Raw genomic sequence first — 20,582 nt, 5'->3', positions numbered from 1 at the left:
TAATAATAAAATTTTAGTTAAAAAAATATAAAATTTAGAGTACTCAATTAATTATAAAAATAAAAATAAAATATAAATTTATGATAAACTTAAAATATAATCAAATCTATAATTTTATATCTACAATTTGAATTTGAAATAAAGGGTTTCTTTTGTTTTCACCGTTCCTATTCATGTTTTACTTTTCAGTATACTTTAAAATTAAGAAATCTATGATAATATATAAAGGAATACATGTTTAATATATTTATTTTATAGTTGAATTATGTTTTAAAATAAAAAAAAATATTACAACACTAAAGATGAGTGTAATGTAATTAAGTATTATTTGTTTATAATATCATCACTATTAATATTAGGGTTAAATATGTATTTAGTCTCTAAATTTAAAGGTGAAATTGAAATTCATTCATTTTTAAAAATTTGATACATTTTGGTTTTTAAATTTTTTAAACTTTAAAAATAAATAAATATAATTCTTCTAACGTAATTGCGTTCAAAATTTTTATGTGTCAAATACATTTTAAGATTACATTTGAGTTATTTAAAAGAATTTTATATTCATTATTTTTTAAATATAAAAATCAAAATATTTCAAAATTTGAAAGAAAAACGCATTGAAAAATCGTATTCAAGTTTAAGAAATAAAATCATGTTTAATTCTTAATATTATATAGAGACATGTTATATCTCAAACATATTTCTAGTAAAAACTAAATATAGTAAAAAGAATATGTAGACATACAAAATATTTACTGCTAACAACCTAGTTTTAATTATTTTAAAAAATTATGATAACAAATTTTTTTAATTCCCATGTATAAACAAATTCTTCTACCAAACAATTTTTTTTTATACGAACTCTCGTTAATCATGTACCTAATCTACATAAAGCATATTCACTTTGGCTATTATTAGTTTAGAATTTATGCGTATACGTATACCATCTATTCAACTTTATATGAGAACGTTTTCCCTTGTAGTTAGGTTTTTAGTTGATTCATTGTCAATTCGAAGTTAAATATTTAAGTTGGGTAGTCCATGTCTTCTTTTAAAGAAATTAATGTTTGCCTTTATTATTTTTAATCTTTATATCAACTACTCATTTGTGCACATTTTTTTTATTACAGCTGGTTTCATATCTGTATTACATCAGTATTATAATATATATTATTTAAATAAATAAATAAATACTTTATACAACAACAGTCTAGGTCGTCGTCTTAGATTGACTGTTTTGATCGTTCAGTCAACGTATGAAACAGGTCAAATAGGATCAAAACGATAGTTGAGACGAACTGGGTCAAATGTTAAGACAGTTCAAGCAAACAGTCCAGAATACCGAACTTACGACCGAGATGGACCGACGAGGCATGACTTACTCGTCTCAACTGGTTCGTCTTGGCCATCGTCTAACCTGTCTCGGTTGTCGGCATGGTCAAGCCCAACCTATCTCAACCAACGTCTTGGCACGTGCCGACATACGATGCGACCACGATTGACAGGCTAGACGAGTCGTCTCAGGTCAACGACCAAGATAGGTCAGTCCGAGTCGACGGTCTACGTAGTGCGACCTGGGCTGACAGTAGAGACAGGTCGGGTCAACAACCAAGACGTGTCGATGGTCGAGATAGGTCAGCACGAGGCGAAGGCCGAGATGGTCCAGCTTAAGTAGGGATGACAACAGGGTGGCGACGAGTTTCACTATTCCATGCCTATCTCCATAGAAAAAATGCATTCATATCCCCATGCCTAATCCCAACGGGTATCAAACTTTTGTCTTATTCCCATTCCCACCGGATAACAGGTATATTCTCATACTCATACCCATACTCATTTTCTTACTATTTCAATATTAGTTAATTATTTTTTATAAAATAATAAAAAATTATGGCAAAGGAAACATAATATATCAAATATTCAATATTAAAAGATGGTTGTTTCTTTGATATAAAATATTTAGAAACAAATTATAATTGCATACATTTCGAATTAGAATACCAAATAAAATTCCATGAAAACCAAAACATTTATTAAATTTGAAAATATTAATGAAACATAGTTGATAAAATTTTAAAATAATTTTAAAAAAATATAAAAGGAAAACAAATATTCAAATTAAAATATATTTTAAATGTCTCTTTACTTAAATTTTTTAAATTTTAATGAATCTTTTTTTGTATACTAACAAAAATTATAATACATCACTTGATCAAAATCACACAAAGAACAACTATTAAACTAATAATAACAAAATTTTAACATAGATCTTATATATTTTGAAATTCAATATGTGTTGGATGGTGATAAAAAAAATTCAGGAAAATTACATTAAATTTTTATATTAGAGTAAATAAAATTTATTTATACAATTATAGTGACAAAATTACATCATGATTATAATGAGTTAGAAATTAAAAAATAATTATATAAAATATATCAAAATAATATTCTACATGATAAAAATTAAAAAATTAAAAAATTAAAAAATTAAAAAATTAAAAAATTAAAAAATTAAAAAATTAAAAAATTAAAAAATTAAAAAATTAAAAAATTAAAAAATTAAAAAATTAAAAAATTAAAAAATTAAAAAATTAAAAAATTAAAAAATTAAAAAATTATTAAATGTGTGTCTTAGAAACAATTTGAAAGACTATTGAATGAAATTGCACAAAGAAAAATAAATGTATAATTAAGGGTATGATAAGATGAAAAATACCTTAGAGATATAAGAAAACTTCAAATATCAACATAGTTAATGGTTGAGAAATAACGAAAATTATTTTAACGAAACAAAAAGGTTCTTCAAATGAAACAAAAATTAATAATAATAGAGTAAATAAGATAAATTTTTTATATTACCTAATAAAGGAAAGATTTATGCTATTAAACACTTAAATTGAGAGTCTTAAATATATATATATATATATATATATATATATATATATATATATATATATATATTGGAGATGCGAATGAATTTAATGACAAACGAAACAATTAGAAAAAATAAAAAAATAGAAAGTGTGCAGTAATATAAAAAACGAATTAGTTATTTTTTATCAATTAGTTTTGAAAAAATCAATTCTTTGTAATATGTCATTCAACACTATTTAAATGGGTTATTTGAATTTTGTTTAAAATTTATGAATATTATATGTTGTATTTTATTTAAAGTTACGATTAAAATATGTTGTTAAATATTTGTTTTTATTTTTTATAAATACCTGCGAGTATCCGTGGATATTAAAAACTTATATGGCCGCATAACGGATACCCGACAGATATGAGTACGAGTACAGAACGAATATTTATCTAACGAATAGGGTATAAAGGAGCTACTACCGCCCCATTAACATCTCTACCAGTAATAGTTAGGGATGGCAACGGGACGGGGCAGGGACGGGTTTCATTATCCCATACTCATCCCCGCATAAAAAATTCATCCCCATACCCAAACCCAACGGGTATCAAACTTTTGTCTCATCCCCATCCCCAACGGGTAACGGGTATAATCTCGTACCCATACCCGTACCCGTGTTCTAATTATTTCAATATTAATTTTTATAAAAAAAATTACGGTAAAGAAAAAATAATATTATCAAATATTCAATATTAGGAGGATGATTATTTCTTCCATATCAAATACTTTGAAATAAATTATAATTGTCTACATTTTAGATTAGAATACCAAATAAAATTTCATGAGAACCAAAACATTTATTAAATTTGCAAACTACAACATTGATGAAACTTAGTTGATAAAATTAAAAAATATTTCAAAAAAATATAAAAGGAAAACAAATATTCAAATTAAAATATATTTTAAATGTTTGTTTACTTCAATCTTTTAAATTCTAATGAATCTCTTTTTTATAGACTAATAAAAGTTATAATACATCACTTGATCAAAATGACACAAAGAACAAATAATAAACATAATAATAAATTTTTGACATGGATTTTGTATCTTTTGAACTTCAATATATGTTGGATAGTGACAAATAAATATTCATAGCAATTACATTAAATTTTTATATTGTAGTAAATAAAATTTATTTATACAATTAAAGTGAAAAAATTACAGTATGGTTAATAATGAGTTATAAAATAACAAATAATTAGATAGAATATATCGAAATATTATTTTACATGATGAAAATAAACAATAAATAAAAATATTAAAAAACTAACAAATGTGTGTTTTAGAAACAATTTGACAGACTATCGAAAGAAATTACACAAAGGAAATAAAATGTATAACTAAGGTATGATAAGATGAAAAATACCTTAGAGAACTAATTATTAAATTATGTTTGAAGTGGTTAAAATTAAATAGAAATATCATTAGTGACAAAAAAATTTGTCATTAAATTACAAATAAATTAGTAATTAAATTGGTCACTAAATCAAGTACCGATTCGATCATTAAATCGGTCACTAATTTAATCACTGATTCAGACAATAAATCAATTACTACCACCAACGACGAAAAATATTGACTGATATGGGTTAATGACTAAATCAGTCACTATTTCATGTTTTTCTTGTAGTGAATTATCATATATTATTCCTAAATATCATTATATATATATATATATATATATATATATATATATAACTTTAACCACTTCAAACATAATTTAAAGTGAAAAAACTACAGTATGATTAATAATGAATTATAAAATAAAAAATAATTAGATAGAATATATCAAAATATTTTTTTTACATGATGAAAATAAACAATAAATAAAAATATTAAAAAACTAACAAATGTGTGTTTTAGAAATAATTTGAGAGACTATCGAAAGAAATCGCACAAAGGAAATCAAATGTATAATTAAAGTATGATAAGATGAAAAATATCTTAGAGAACTAAAAAAACTTTTCAAATATCAACATATATACTCAATAGTTGAAAAATAACGAAAATTATTTTAATGAAACAAAAGAGTTATTCAGATTAAACAAAAATTAATAATAATAATAATAAGTAAATCATTTTTGTTATATTACCTTAAATTGAGAGTATAAACATTCTCATGTGAAAAAAATATATATAATAAATAAAAATATTAAAAAATAATAAAAATATTCAAATGTGAGGCATAATTTTTTTTTAATTAACATACATCATTTTAACATAATTACATAAAGGTTATGATAAGATCAAAAATATATTGGAGATGCAAATGAGTTTCATGACAAACCAAATAATTAAAAGAAATAAAAAATAGAATATATATATATATATATATATATATATATATATATATATATATATATATAGGGTTACTTCATTAATTGTGAATATTTTAATAATTTAAACGAGAATGGAGATATGGCGGGAACATGTATTATGACGGGGATATGTACATCCCCATACCCATCCCCATACCCAACTGAAAAAGTCGGGGATTCCCATACCCATACTCAGTCAATGCGGGGATTCCCCGTCAAAACGGGGACAGGTTCGGACAATACCTACGGGGACGGGTTTATTTGCCATCTCTATAATAGTTATATAAAACTTTCCTGTTTATTTAATCTATAATTATATGATATTGTAAGAATATTTCTATGCAAATCATTTTTGCTATTTTTAATATAGTTGAGGAGAATAAATATCATAAATTATTTTTTCACGTCAATATAAATGGTGTTAAATATCAATTTAAAAGTAGTCAATAATTATTTCCCGTAATACTTCTGCACTTTATATTTTGAAATATTAGAATTATGATGTTAAATTAAAATTTCCAATCATTTTTAAGAAGAATACATTTGATTAAATATAAGAAGAATATATTTATGTTTAATTTAGTATTATCATTTAACACAGAAATGCCATACCTTTCTTGACAAACAAATGCTATGCGAGGCCCCAAATATATAATGGGTTTAGCTAAAGGGTTTTTTTTCCTGCACCCCCAATTTTTCTTCCTACACCCCCAACATTTTTATAATTCCACTACCATTCTTTTGGTTTGTAGTTACCGACGTTGAGAAGCCGGAGTCACAGGCTTTCAGAAGCCGGAGTTACCGGCTTTCAGAACTCGGTGTTACCAGCTTTCAGAACCGGTGTTATCAATTTTCAGAATCCGATTTTATCGATTTTCAAGATAGAAACAATGGCAAAACATGAATATAAATTTTAGGAGTGCCAAATTTAATTTTTTTTTATATAAATTAATTTTCTAGTTAAATAAAAATTTATTCATTTTCTTTACTTAAACCATTTTTATACAGTGATTCACGTATGCACTTTTCAATTTCTAATATTTCTAAATCATTGAATTCACGCAACAAAGGTATTCTAATTTCTATTCCAAATCAAGGTTATCCAACTAATTCATTATGTGTAGCAGAATTTGTAATGCAACCCAATATATATCCATAAATTTTACCATTTCAGCAAAAAACACAACAACCTTTAAATTTCATAATTTAAGACTGTACTAATTTGGGTGAAAGTAGAATTAAGGTTCATGCCAATCTGATCAAAAAATTCCTAAAATCATAATTAGGGTTCATACTAATTTGGGTAAAACTTAATTTGGAATAAACATCATAGGAGAATCATAAATTTAAGATACATAAACCATACTAAAATATTAATGATTTATAACAAATATTGAGATAATCATTTATCTCTTCATTTTTCTTTTTTACTTTAATACTTTCTTGATAACTTATTGAGAAATAATTTTATTATGACCAGAGATAGAACTTTAATCGCTTTTATCAACCAACATCCATTAAATTAATTTTTATTTTTAAACAATAAAGATATACAACTAAATGATATATAAATAAAATTATTAGAAATTTTCTTAAACTTAATATATATAATATAATTATATATAAATATAATTTTAAAATATATAAAAATATATATAAAAAAAATTAAAAACAAAAATTGAGGTTACCGACTTTTAGAAACCGATGTTACCGGCTTTCAGAAACCGGTGTTACCGACTTTCAAAAACTGAAGTACCGAATTTCATTCTTGGGAGTACGAGCTGCGAAGATATTTAATTTATAATTTATTTTTATTTTTTTAAGGATATAATGGTCTTCACAGTTAAATGTGGAGCAGGAAGAAAAATTGGGGGTGCAGGAAGAAAAACCCTTAGCTAAATGACCCCACCATTAACTTCAAGACTATTATTGCTTCCTGCATCTTACCGTTACTAATTGCACCCTATAATAAAAGAAAAAGACTTCAACATCCTTCACTACTGTTGTAGAGAAAGAGTAAGAAGGGGAACACCGCAGAGAGGAAGAAGAAAGAAAGAAAATGCTGAAAAAGAAAACTTATTTGAGAAAAACCAAAGAAAAGCTATTTCCAGAACATATTTTATTTGATTTGGGTGTTCCTGTAAGACTAATTGGGAGAATCATTCCAGAAGATATCTGAGTTTCGGAATTTTCTTTTTAGAAATTTTATTTTGAAATAGATTACATATGTTTTATAAATTTTATTTCAAAAATAACTCTTAATAAGTAATAAATTTTAAATTCAATTGTATATTACACATTTACATTATTTATAATTGACGTGTGATATTTAATACATTTTATTTATATTGAGTTAAATGTGAAATTAAATATTAACTAATAGTTTGATAATAATTCGATAATAAATTACATGATAAGCCTAATAAATAATAAATGCCATTGAAACAAACTTTAAATGATTATAATATTAAGAAAAAATTTTAAATCTAACTTAATCTTAAAATCAACTAACTAATTTATAAGTTGTGGTTTTTGTCCATTAATACGTTACAAATTTATCTTACTTTTAGAATCCATCGCATTTCAAAAATTTTATTATAGAAATTATTTTTCACAAACTTTGTTTTAGAACATAATTTTGAAATTTTCAAAAAAAATTATTTCTGAAAATTTCTAAAATTATATAATTCAAAAGTCACTTTTCAAAATGATAAAATGGTAATTTTTGGAAATTTTAGGAGGTGAAGAAATTGTGGGGTGCAGAAGTAAAAGCGCAACCTTAATTCCTCATCGTCATCCAAGAGACCCAATAACATCATAAAATATTAAGGCAAGGATTTCCTGCACATATCAAATTTCTTGATGCAATCTATCAAATTGTTTTCATAATAAAGTGGGCTCACAAGAAAAAACTTTTGAATTTGTTTTAATATGTTACGGAAAATAGAATTGGGAATGATATGGTGTAGCCATATGGTGGGGGAATTATTAGCCAAATATTAAACTGGTGATTATCACAATAAATAAAATTTTGAGGTATTCGACTTGATTCATTTAACTTGTACTAATGAATAGACAAAAATAATGTTTTTTTTTTCATAAAACAAATAGTTTAACTGTGACCTCTAATTATTTTATCTTATATCTCTATCTTTTTTTTCTTTTGAAATATTCATTTTGTCCCTTTCTGATTTAAATCCCAAAACTCCATTTAGTATTTGCAAAATCTAAAACCTACCCAAAATTAAAATAATTGTTGATTGAAGGATTTGTTATATTTTAAATTATACCATCCAAAAATCATTTATCAATCAATTCAAAATCACCCTAATTAGTAAGGAAACTAATGTAAAAATAGGAGGAACTTGACAGATATGTATGAACAAAAATAAAAGAAAAATTTTATATTGTACCACTAAAAAAGGTGGCCGCAAAAAGTGACTTATTAATTTTATATTTTATTTAAGAGGTCATTTTACCTTTTACCACATCACATAATTAAGATGTAGAAAACAGTTATATAAACTTAGAAATAGAGGCACTCTAACCTAATTATATAAGTTTCTCGTAATCAATAAAATATACAATTCATCATACTAACTAAATCTACACCAATTTAAAGACTTTATTAATTGACTTATACTATGGAGGGCGGGGATTTCGTTGTTAAATAGAGGAGTTTATTCTTCCAAATTGTTTTTACATAAACAAAAGTTAGCATGTAAATACAAATATTTTATTCTAATTTTATTAAATTTTATATTTCTGGCTTCTTCAAATTTATATGCATGTTGTAATGTCCCATTTAATCAATAATCCTAATTAAAGGAAACATCACACAGGATAACATAGTAACGCGGTATTGGAACATAAGCATAACTCCTTACAACCCAAGGCACACCATGATGCCCAAAAAGAAACAGGTTATACAATTTAATGGAATCATATAGAAATATAAAAAGATGGACAAGTACATGGGTCATAGCCCTAAAGAAAAGCCCAAGAAAAACATGAAGTTCAGTCCAAGTATACTATGCAGCAGAATCATCTCTCCCCTGTTGATCACGAGTACCTCTCGCATCTGCTTCCATCAATAAATTGATGATCATCGCAAAGTTAAAAGAGCAACATACAAAGCAATCAAACAAGAAAAGGGTAAGATAGAGCCAAAAAGATTTTATCATACAATCAAATATACTTTCACAGTCCGATATACATACATCATCTAAGCATGTTATGACCTTCCAATCAATACACTAAGACTCGACTCGACTCATCTGGATACATATAATCTTGGTCGGATTCAGCGGATGCTTTCACACACCAGGTTAGCCCTTAATGAGTTGCTACTCTCACCACAGGAGTCAATCCGCTCTGAGTGAGACTAACTGACTCCTTAGAGTGTCAGGATGCAATCCTTACCTTGAATCCTTACCAAGTTATATAGATGGGACACCACCATAGACTCCTACTAACAGGGGCCATGGAATTACGTCCCGACCACTGAAGCACCACCAGGAAGTCTCACCTAGAGACTCATGGATTTACATACTGACAACATACCAATCACATTCCAAACAAACAAATAATATTGATCATGCATTTAACACCTCACACCATCCTTTGTAACCCATCCTCATTCATATTCCATGTTGATTTCATACCATCCCATTCTTCCCAATTCAGGGATATAGAACTTCACCTCATACCAATACCATGCCAATGTAACATTATTGTTCATACCGAATTCATGACCATATATATAACCAACCATTTCATTGAAATCGCATGCCAAGATTTATCCAAGTTTATCATTCACAATCCATGAATCACATCACCCATGCAAATTCATTCATCTCATACTTTATAAATGCATACCAAGACATACATATATCACAAAATAGTATTCATCCCAAATAAATGAGTGCCAACATTTAAGTACTTGCAATTCCATGCAATCAAGCATAGCCCACAACCATAATTCTTACACCAAAATTCTCAAGAAAATTTATTATCACAAAACCAAAATCATTGCAGTAATGTGTGACACATTTTTCAAGCTACAGACATCTAATCGACGATCCAACCGGTCAAACCATAAAATAGCATGTTATGAACCACATGTCAAAATTTGAGCTCAATTCAACAGTTAATGAGTCGGGAAAGTCAATTTTACTAAAACTGCGCATATAAGAAAAACACACAATTGCCCAGCGATCCAGGGCAGTCACCCAACGACTGTGCGACGCCATCAGAATACGAGAAATAACGTCAAATATCACAGTTTCATGAATATTTGAACCCCTAACTCAGAAATATACAAAAAACTAACGTTTCCCCCAATCTTTTCTCATATTTCACAAAACATTAACTGCATAAAATAGAAATAACGTGAAACCCTAGCTTCCCTTACCTGAAAAAGGGCTAATATTGGACTTTGACTCTTAAGCCAACGAAACTAGTAGCTCTAAGGACAGATCTATGAACTGAAACAGTGGCACGACAAAGGAGATTGAATTCACAGAGTGAGTCCCGACATAAACCACGAAAACAACGTAGAAAGACTAGGTTCGAGAACTAACTTACGTGAACGGGAGACAGAGGTTGAGCTCACTTGAACTTGGGTAGATCTCCAAACCCTAGCGGAGGTTCTGTGGAGAGAAAATGGGTGAGTTAGGACACTTATTTTTTAGAATGACTTGCAATTGAGGGACCTTGGCTGCTTTAGGGGCCTTGACACCCTATGGACCAGCCCTTTAGGCCCAACAGTGTGGCAGCCCTTAACATTAGGTCACTCAATAAAAGTGGGCCTTACACATGTATAAAAGAAAGTTTAGCTCTTTCAATGTATCTTCTCAACATTCGTCATTAATTATGTATAATCTATTGTTGAGTTAGGGACGGTTTGAATAAATTGATTACTCTATTCACTAAAAAATAAAATAAAAGGTTAGTAATAACTTTTTTTAATTAAATTTAATGTAAATCACTCTCTTAAATTGAGAGTTAGATTAATTTGATCAATATTTCAAAATACTTTCTTTAATAGAAAAATATAATTTTTAAGTATCAACCTAATTAAAAATAACACAAAATTTATAAAAATTGATTTAAATCTTGAATTGAGTCAATAAGTTAAGTGATAACAAATTTGTAAAAAACTAATTCAAAACATAAAAAGAAAATATTTGCATAATTCAAGTATTAGAGTGAGTCTTGGATTGAGTTTTAGATTACTCATACTACACTTATTCTCAAACTCAAATAAAACTGAACTAGTTTGGATTTTCTTGATTTTGACTCTATGTCGAATGAAATTTTGTTCAATTTAATTAGGTTGGACAACATGGTTCAATTGTTTTTTGAATGGCCATATATTCAATTTCAATTACCACAAGTTGATCATAATGGGTTGATCTAATTAAAACTAATTTTAAGTATATAGTTTTAAATATCACAAGTTTTTTTTTTTAAATAATAAAGTTAAGAACGTATACTTGTAGTCTAATTAGTGGCCAAATTGATTTAAATACTTGGTGTTTTCTTTATCTTAAATTGCAATACTAAGAACTAAACAAATAAAAAATTAGTGTTTTATTTATGAATAAATATAAAAGATAATGCACCTATTATCTGAAATTTTCAAAATAAAACGAACATGTTATCGGATTAAGCACAAACATTGATGTTCATATCTCACACTCATAAAGTTGACAACGAAAAACACAGAAAAAAAAAACATTAAAAAAAAAAAAAACTACATTGAGAAACATTATGTCGACCACCATTGACTGCCCCTAGCTATCACCCAACGGATGCTATTGATTTAGTGTAAATAGTGACCATTAAGGAAGCACTATGAGTGGTTGTGCCTTTAGGTTTAACATATTTTCATCGTACACAAATACCACCTTCCTACCTACGAAACCTTTTTAGTAAAATTGGGAAAACACAATAGTAATTTGTAAGAAAATAATATTTCAAATCGAAAATAATTTTATGAACTGTAATATTGATTTAAATATTTATTTGTTGAAGACATGATAAAATATACAGAGATTTGGCTGCACATGGTGCTGATATTTGACAATCGAGAGTCAAATCTTCTTTCATCTTTTTAACTAGAATGAAAACATCATGGTCTATCATCTTAATTATTTGTTTATTTATAGAAAATATAAAATTAGTCACGTATTTTCAAAACTAATAAATCAGATTTAATATAATTAAATTAATATTATTATTATAGTAAGTGTTTAAAGTAGTACATCATATTTTTTAAGGGCATAAGTACTCATATTACAGACTATATGTTGAGTTAACTTTAGGGTGAGTCCCTTGTTTTCATATGATATATTTTCTTTCAGGTGTATAAGTGATCCTTTTTTGTTATGGTTATGAGGTTAGTCATATCTTTTTCATATATATGATTTATAGTTATAGAGAGATTGTGATTCCATATAGTTATATGACATTAGTCTTACACATATAAGGCCTTTGACACCACTTTAATTCCAAAACCTTAAGACAATTGTGTTATGGATATTTATTCTTATATAGTGTTTAAATTTGTCTATTCTATCCAATATGAGACTTTGACTCACACTTAAAATATTCCTAACATTATACATGCAAATCGCCAACTTGAGCGTTGAAATATAAGAACCACTCGTCTTTAAATCATTGTTAAATTTCAACTTCATTCAACAGTGAACAATTTTGCAATTGAAAATTTATGGTGAATATCAAGTGTATGCATTTGAGTTGATATATCCTATTGGACAAGAAATTAGTGATATAAGTGGTCCGAACCAGTTACTGGATTAGAGATGTGATCGAATCAGAATAATTAACTTCGTATGAATAGACCAATTTTCTTATTAAATTGATAAATTGGTGTGGTTGAAACTGAATCATGATAATATACATTTTAAAAGAATGAAAAAGCAAAAGGAATTAAAAAGATTCTAGATATAATGGGTTTTCAATTTTTGAAGCTAGTTTTTCAACTACTGTGAGACACTTTAAATTTTTGAAAGCTTTTATAGACTGATATTCTAATGTTTAAGATATAATTTTTTACCTTAACTCAAGATTCTTCCAACTTGAAAAATACTCAATATGATTCAGTTCCTTGTGGAAAATAAATTGTTTACATTAAAAATTAATTACCATAGGCATGGAAATCTGTGAGATTGTTACCTTAACTAACAGTCACCAAAACCATGAAAAGAAGGGAAGACGTTGTTGACAACAATCTTCCAAATAAAATTATGAGAACCTCTTTATCAGAACAAAACATTAATTATATCTAAACAGATATTTTTAATTTTTCATTTCCATCATTTTCTATAAATCAAGTCTTTACCAAAACTTAGTCACAATATTACCCTTTTAAAACTAAGATGTGTTAGCAATTTGAGTGTTATATATATACAAAATTGGGTTTAAATAATGTTTTTGGTCTCTTAACTTTTACTTTTAGAATTAATTTCGTTTCGAAACTTTGAGCTAGTTTATTCTTTTACCTTTAAAATGCATGGATTAGTCATTTTAACCTTTTAATCATAGATTCAGTCATTTTAAGTAAATTTTTGTTAAGTTTATTTGACGTTTCAAACATGATTCTCAGTTAACATTGAAGTGAAAATTGTTAAACGGTATAAACAATTCAAATGTTATCATGAAACACATTTGAAACGTCAAATAAACTTAACAAACTTTGATTACAATGACTAAATCCACACATTTCTATAATTGAGAGACTAAATTAGACAAATTTTCGAAGATGGACTAGTTCAAATTTTTTCTAAACGTTAAGGGATCAAAAAAACATATATTTAATCCTATAAAATTAGATGTGTTAAGATCATTTTATTGTTAGTCAAAGTATTAAAGTGATCTAATTAATTAAATTTATGATTGAGAACATATATGTCATGAAATATTAAGTGTATACCATACAATATTCTAATTTGACGGGCCAAATTAGAAATATTGTTTTTTAGGAAAAAGTAACCGACAAAGAAAATCAAGACAAATTAGGTTACATAAAGAGTTTATGATACATACAAATATTTTTGTTTCTTTCTATTCATTCTCAATAGAAGAGAAAATCAAGAGAAAACTTAATTGCTCGATTAGATACCAATACTTTATCAACATTATTTTTAATGGTCAAGCCAAGTACACTTATTCTTAATATAATTTAAATAGTTTATTATGACAAATTTTTATTGCTCATCAATAATTGATCTGGTTCTGGTGCATAATCTGTTTCTAACAGTCACAATATTACCCTTTTAACACTAAGATGTCCCTCCATAATGTTCTTGCATTACTTTAATTATGACACTCTATCACACTAAAGATTGCACCACATGTTCCCTTGTCAACTCAAAGCCTATAGTATGTAGGATTTGGGGTTGCATAAATGAATTTTTCAATTCTTTACAACAAGCTTTCCTTCAACTCTCTGTGCTAATAAATTTCATAAATTGAATGATGAAAAAAGCTTTTAACTTTGGACCACTCAGTTTGAAGAGAAGAATAATATAAGTAATGGTGACGTAGGGCACAGTTTGTGCATGTTATAGAAGATGATTTTAGTGGGGGGTCCTTCAAAAAGCATGCGTTGCCATAACCTTATAACTCAATTATTGATCTAAATGGATTTCAGCCACAACACAGGGTCCCAGCTGCAGCAACATTGGAGCTATGATACAGTGCCCTCATATGATCCTTAGTCAATGTGTTACATTCTCATAACCGCCTAAGTTTATGTTCTTCTGCTATGTCTAGCTATACTATTTATAGCAAATTGGAAATTTATGTCGGTGCCATTATCATTACATGCATTTCTATGTTACCCAAAACTAGTCAAGCAATAATAATGCTGACAAAGGGAATCAAATCCATGTTCATCAAGTCAACGCCCACCTTTATTTGCACCCATACCTCACAGTGCAATGTATGTTTCTATGAAAAATCAAACAGACAAAAGTAACTTAGTTTTGGAAAAAAATTGATGAAATTAGTCATTTTTCACCACAAGTAAATCTAATTTGTATAACATGTTACGAGATTAACATCTAATCTAAAGTTGTCATCATTATATTACGACTTGTAAGATATTGTAGTGAAATCTAAAGTCATTACCATAGACAACTTTAATGTGCGTACCTAGATGAAACTTAAAGTCGTTTTTCACTTTATGTTTCCACCTTGCCCTAAAGTCTTGTTGACTTGACTTCTTTTACTGTGCAAGGCCACATGAGTCATGTCATATGTAACAAAACTTGCATAGGATTCCACTGGTTTTATCGTCTTCCCCTATAAAAACTCCTCATCCCTTCGATGTACCTCTACATTGATTCTTTTGACTGTGGAAATGTATAAGGATCAAAACTATATTGATTACATTACAAAGTTGTGTCATGCACATATAATATCGACTCTCTGCATGCAAACTTCAATCATGTGTGTGCAAAAGATTTCCTTCACAAATTGCACCAAAATTATTACCTGCCACATGAATTTGTTAATCTATGCACTGTGATAGAATTTACCAAATCTATGTTCGTGAGAAACAAAAAGTACCTCTTTGTACAGTAATTTGATGAAATTGGTCATTTGGAAAAAAAAATATGAAGGATCTTTCGAGATAGGTTATCGGAGATAAATAATTTTAATAAAAGCTATGTGTCAATTGATAAATAAAAGATTGAAACTATTTTTAATTTAAAATTTTAAGACAATTTATAAATGTTTATTTTTACTTAATACGAGACTTTTAAGTAAAAGGAGTAACGAACAAGAGAGTGATTTGCGATTTGTACATTGATTCATAAGTCTACATGGGCAGAAACTGAACCATATAAAGTGGTGGCCCAAACCCACCACACCGTTGAATTGGATTAATCCACAACCTCAACATTCACAAACTGCCTTTAGGAAACAAGGATTTGGTACGACATAGTATCACACAAGAGATGCCATTCTAGTTACAATTTTTTTGTGATTAAAACAAAAGTGGCACATTGCTAATCGAAGTTTTTTGGAGAAGAAATAGATACACATTTCGTGTCGGTGCAGATAGATTCTCCCAATCGAGTCAGGTTTTGTTGCCACTCATTATTTTCAAAAGCCTATCATACCATCCTAAACCAATTCTTCTCACACCAAAAGTCGATTCAGCTCAACGTCCAAAGTATAAAATAATTTGTATCATCATAGATAGTCAACCATATAACTTTTAAGATAATTAATGTGAAGATCTATACATTTATCACCCATATACATTATTTGTGATTAAAAGGCAATGCAAATCTCTTTTACACTATTATTACATAATTTATTCTCTCTTCGTTATATGGGTTTACTGAAATGAATTATTAAATTAAATGTGGTTATACTTACGAATTTGAGCTAAATTAGGTTAGAAAAAATTTAATTGTATTTAAGTGTGAGTTAAATTAAATCCAATTTATTTAATTTACCAGTTAAATGAGTTTACTAAGATCTAACAACAACCATTTATATTATTTATATTATTTTATTATATAATTATTTATTACTTTTCTAACCATTTGGTTGACAATTTTTTTATTTTAGTTTAAGAATATAATATTTTTAATAATTTTAAATAATTTTAATGCTTAATTTATTTATTTACATGATAAATACTTTGATTATATTAATACATTTTAATATAATAACAACATTTATTTAACAAAACTTGTTAAATTTATGGCATTGTTGACTATTAATTGATATATTATATTGGAAATGTGCCTATATATATAGAGAGAGGCTCAATTATATTAAAAAAGGTTCAAACTCACTTCACTTATTATAATAACAACATTTATTTAACAAAACTCTGTCTCCTCAATCCAAACAATTCACTTTCTTACTCTCCCTGAAACAGAAGCTGAACTATGGCCATTGCAAAATCCCCCTCCTGTGTAAGTAAAAGACTTCGAACCTCTGTCTGTTCTCTTTTACAGTTCTATAGTGTGGGTTTTGTCTTGAGGTCTTCCTTAGAACCTCATTTCGTTTATTAGTGTTTTTGTTTTCAGCTTTTTAAGTTGTTCCGGGTCTTGGTATTCATTCCATTTAAGGCCTTTTTCCCTCACAAGTAGTAGCGTTTTCGAGGTAAGGGAAGCTAGGGTTCAAAGTTTTTTTAAGAGTATTGCGTGTTTTTGGGTTCTGAATCATGTTTACAATGCATGTTTGATGTTTGTGTTGTATGGAAATGAGTTGGGTGTTGTTTTGCTTGTGTTTCTAGGTTCTAGGTTTGCATGCGTGAGTAGGTGAGGAACTTGCTATTCTCGCATAAGTAAGCAGCTATTGTCTAAGCAAGAATAGCAGAAACTCACATTTGTCTTTGTTCGAGTTGTTACTCAAGCGAGGAGCTTCCGTTTAAAGCGAAGAGCAATCTCGCTCAAGTGAGAAGCTCTCGCTTAAGTAAGAACTCGCAGAATCTCACAATGCTCACTTTTTGAGCTCTTGCCCAAGCGAGAATGCCTAGGTTAAGCGGGAGAACTTCTGTCGCTTAAGTGAAGACTTCTAGCTTAAGCGAGATTGGTTCATGGAAGTGTTTCATTATGTGATTTCTTCTATGATTGGTTATGTTACTTCTCAAGAGTATGATGTATGATGTTGTGCATGTATGATGTGGTGATTTAAGACTGTATTTCATATGATTAACATGGGATGATAATGTTCTAAGATAACATGCGGACTTGGTGTGGGAATTTCATGGAGAAATCCCTTTTGATGATAAAGTAGTGTGTGTAGTAACTTAAGAATTCAAGTAAGGTTGTATCCTGACACTCTAATGAACTAGTCAGAGTCATATAGAGTAGACTGGTTCATGTGGTGAGAGTAGTAAAAGGTCCTAGTCTTTGACAACATAATAGCCTTAGATGATCATAGACCAACCTTGTGTGGTAGGGTGAAACCCATTGGCAACGGTTCTGCAGAGCCATAGAGGTCACCACAAGTACAAGCAACTAGTGAATCTGATTTCATTACACGTATTCAGATAATTGATTTAGATGATTTGTTATGGTTGCTATCACATATTGCTTGTGTTTAATAATTTGCTTGCTCATTTATATGTTAAAATTATTTTTCTCTAGCTTACCCTTTTCCTTTTTGTGCTATGTTTTCTTGTGGTGTTTTTCTTTTTGCAATGATCACCAAGGTTGGTGTGAGCAGACATGGAGACTTGCTTGTAATCGTTCCGATAGTGAAGATGCAACTCTTTAGACTAAGTTTGTTATTGCTCTTTGGATCACCTTTTGAAAAATTGGTCTTATGTATTCCTTACTTTGTGAGCAATCTTTTGTAAACTGTTTCATGTTTAAGTTGTTTGTGGATTTTAGGATGTTGTTTTGTGCCTATAATATTTTTAGTTCAGTATATTTTGGATAATTGTAATGGTTAATTCTTACACACTTTATGTTACGTACTCTATCTTATTATAATATGTGATGTTTTGTTTATTAAAATTTATCTATTAAATGGGATGTCACGTTTTTATTATATATATGTATTATATATATAAACAAAAGTGAGTGTAAAAAAAATTGTAAAATTGGAATATGTTTAACATTTTTTTTAATAGTTATTATATTAATGTTTTAACTTAATTAATATCAAATTTTGTAAAATGAAAGTTCTGGGTACAAATTAGTTAAAGAATGTTACCTATTAAAATCAATAACTCATTTAAACTATACACTGAACAGAAAAAGACAAATGTAAAGAAAAAAGGCAAATATATGTTGTTTTGAAGATACTTTGAAGGATTACATTATAGAGTTATCTGCGATGAAGGTGACAGTGTTAGGAGTTTGAAATATCTAAATGTGATTAATTAAATCTTCTCCCATTAACACATGCATTTGGCATCTATTAGATGTGAGTTTCCATACACCCACAAATTCCAGCTAAGTAACCTATTTAGATCTGTCAATTTTGCTCACGATCTGAGAGACTTCGTTCTTATTACTATATATTGTTTTTTTAAATTAAGTTTCAGATTTTTTTCTTATTTTTAAATAACAATAGTATTAAATATTTAACAATTTTTTTGTTTTCATAGAGACATTGATTTGATCCAACCCTCTTATATTCCTCCCTATCCTCCCCTCTTTGTCGTAATGATCGTCTTATCCATTACAATAATTTAAACATACTCATTGTACCTTAAGCGCGTACTATTACACTGCATTCTAGGCTCCTAATTAATAATTGTTAATTTTAAATAATGATACGATTCTGAGAAAAAAATATATTAATTTTAATCTATCATCAAATTACTGTTTTTTTTTTCATAATTGCATTAACAGCATATTTAAAGTAATGTTTGGATATTGTAAAAATTTACATTATACAATTTATGAGAAATGCAAAATACTAGAAGAAATAAACAATGTAATTGCAATTAAATATGACGAAAAACTATAAGTGTATTATTATTTTTCGTTATTTTTTCTTCATTTGTAGATAAATTCCTCCTTATACTCGTCACTTTTGTTAACGCTATTAACTTTAAGAGTTAACATTGTATTTTTTTTTTTGTGTGGAATTTAAGATATTAAAAATCTATTTTTTTCTTGAATATTTATTACAAATTTCATCTTGAAAAACAGAATTAGTTACGTTTAAAAAGTTAATTAATTTTTTTTATCACATATGGACCGTTGATAAGACCTGTAAGTCAAGTCACGGGTACAAGATGTAACGAAGTCAACTTGAAGCTCGACTCTTTTCAAGATTAAAGATAAATAAATAAAATTAGATCTGTCACCTAGTTTCCATTTTATAACTTTTAATTTTTTATTTTTCAAATCAACATTTAAAATGTTGATAAATAAATCCTTGGTCTAATATAAAATGAGTGATATTTTAAAAAGAAAAGAAATCAAGTTAAAGTATTATTAATTATGATGGTAATTTAACTCTATTGTGCATGCATGTAGCTTAACAATTTGCATATACCATATAGTTAAGTGCAATTGTTAACTCCATGCAGCTAAAGTAATTCTATTTAATTAAAAGGGTATATCCGATAATATTGCATATTACAACACAGAGAGAAATTTTAATCATATGAAATTAATTAATCGTTCCTTTTATATTACACAGTGACGGTGTGAATCACGGAATTTGTTTCGTAAACTCTGCAATGAATGAGGTCACGTATTCACATTGCCCAAGTCTAATTAAAAAAATTATCATTATTTCATCAATTATTTCAACACTAGTTTTTCAGTTTTCCTTTTCCTTCGCATTACAAACTTAAATCACCAATTCCATCCAAATAACAA

This window comes from Vigna unguiculata, chromosome 1, assembly GCF_037176805.1.
Source record: "Vigna unguiculata cultivar grain cowpea cultivar isolate G323 ecotype 2 chromosome 1, ASM3717680v1, whole genome shotgun sequence".
Classification (NCBI taxonomy): Eukaryota; Viridiplantae; Streptophyta; class Magnoliopsida; order Fabales; family Fabaceae; genus Vigna; species Vigna unguiculata.
The sequence above is the reverse complement of the archived record's forward strand: the minus strand, read 5'-3'. Positions refer to the sequence as shown.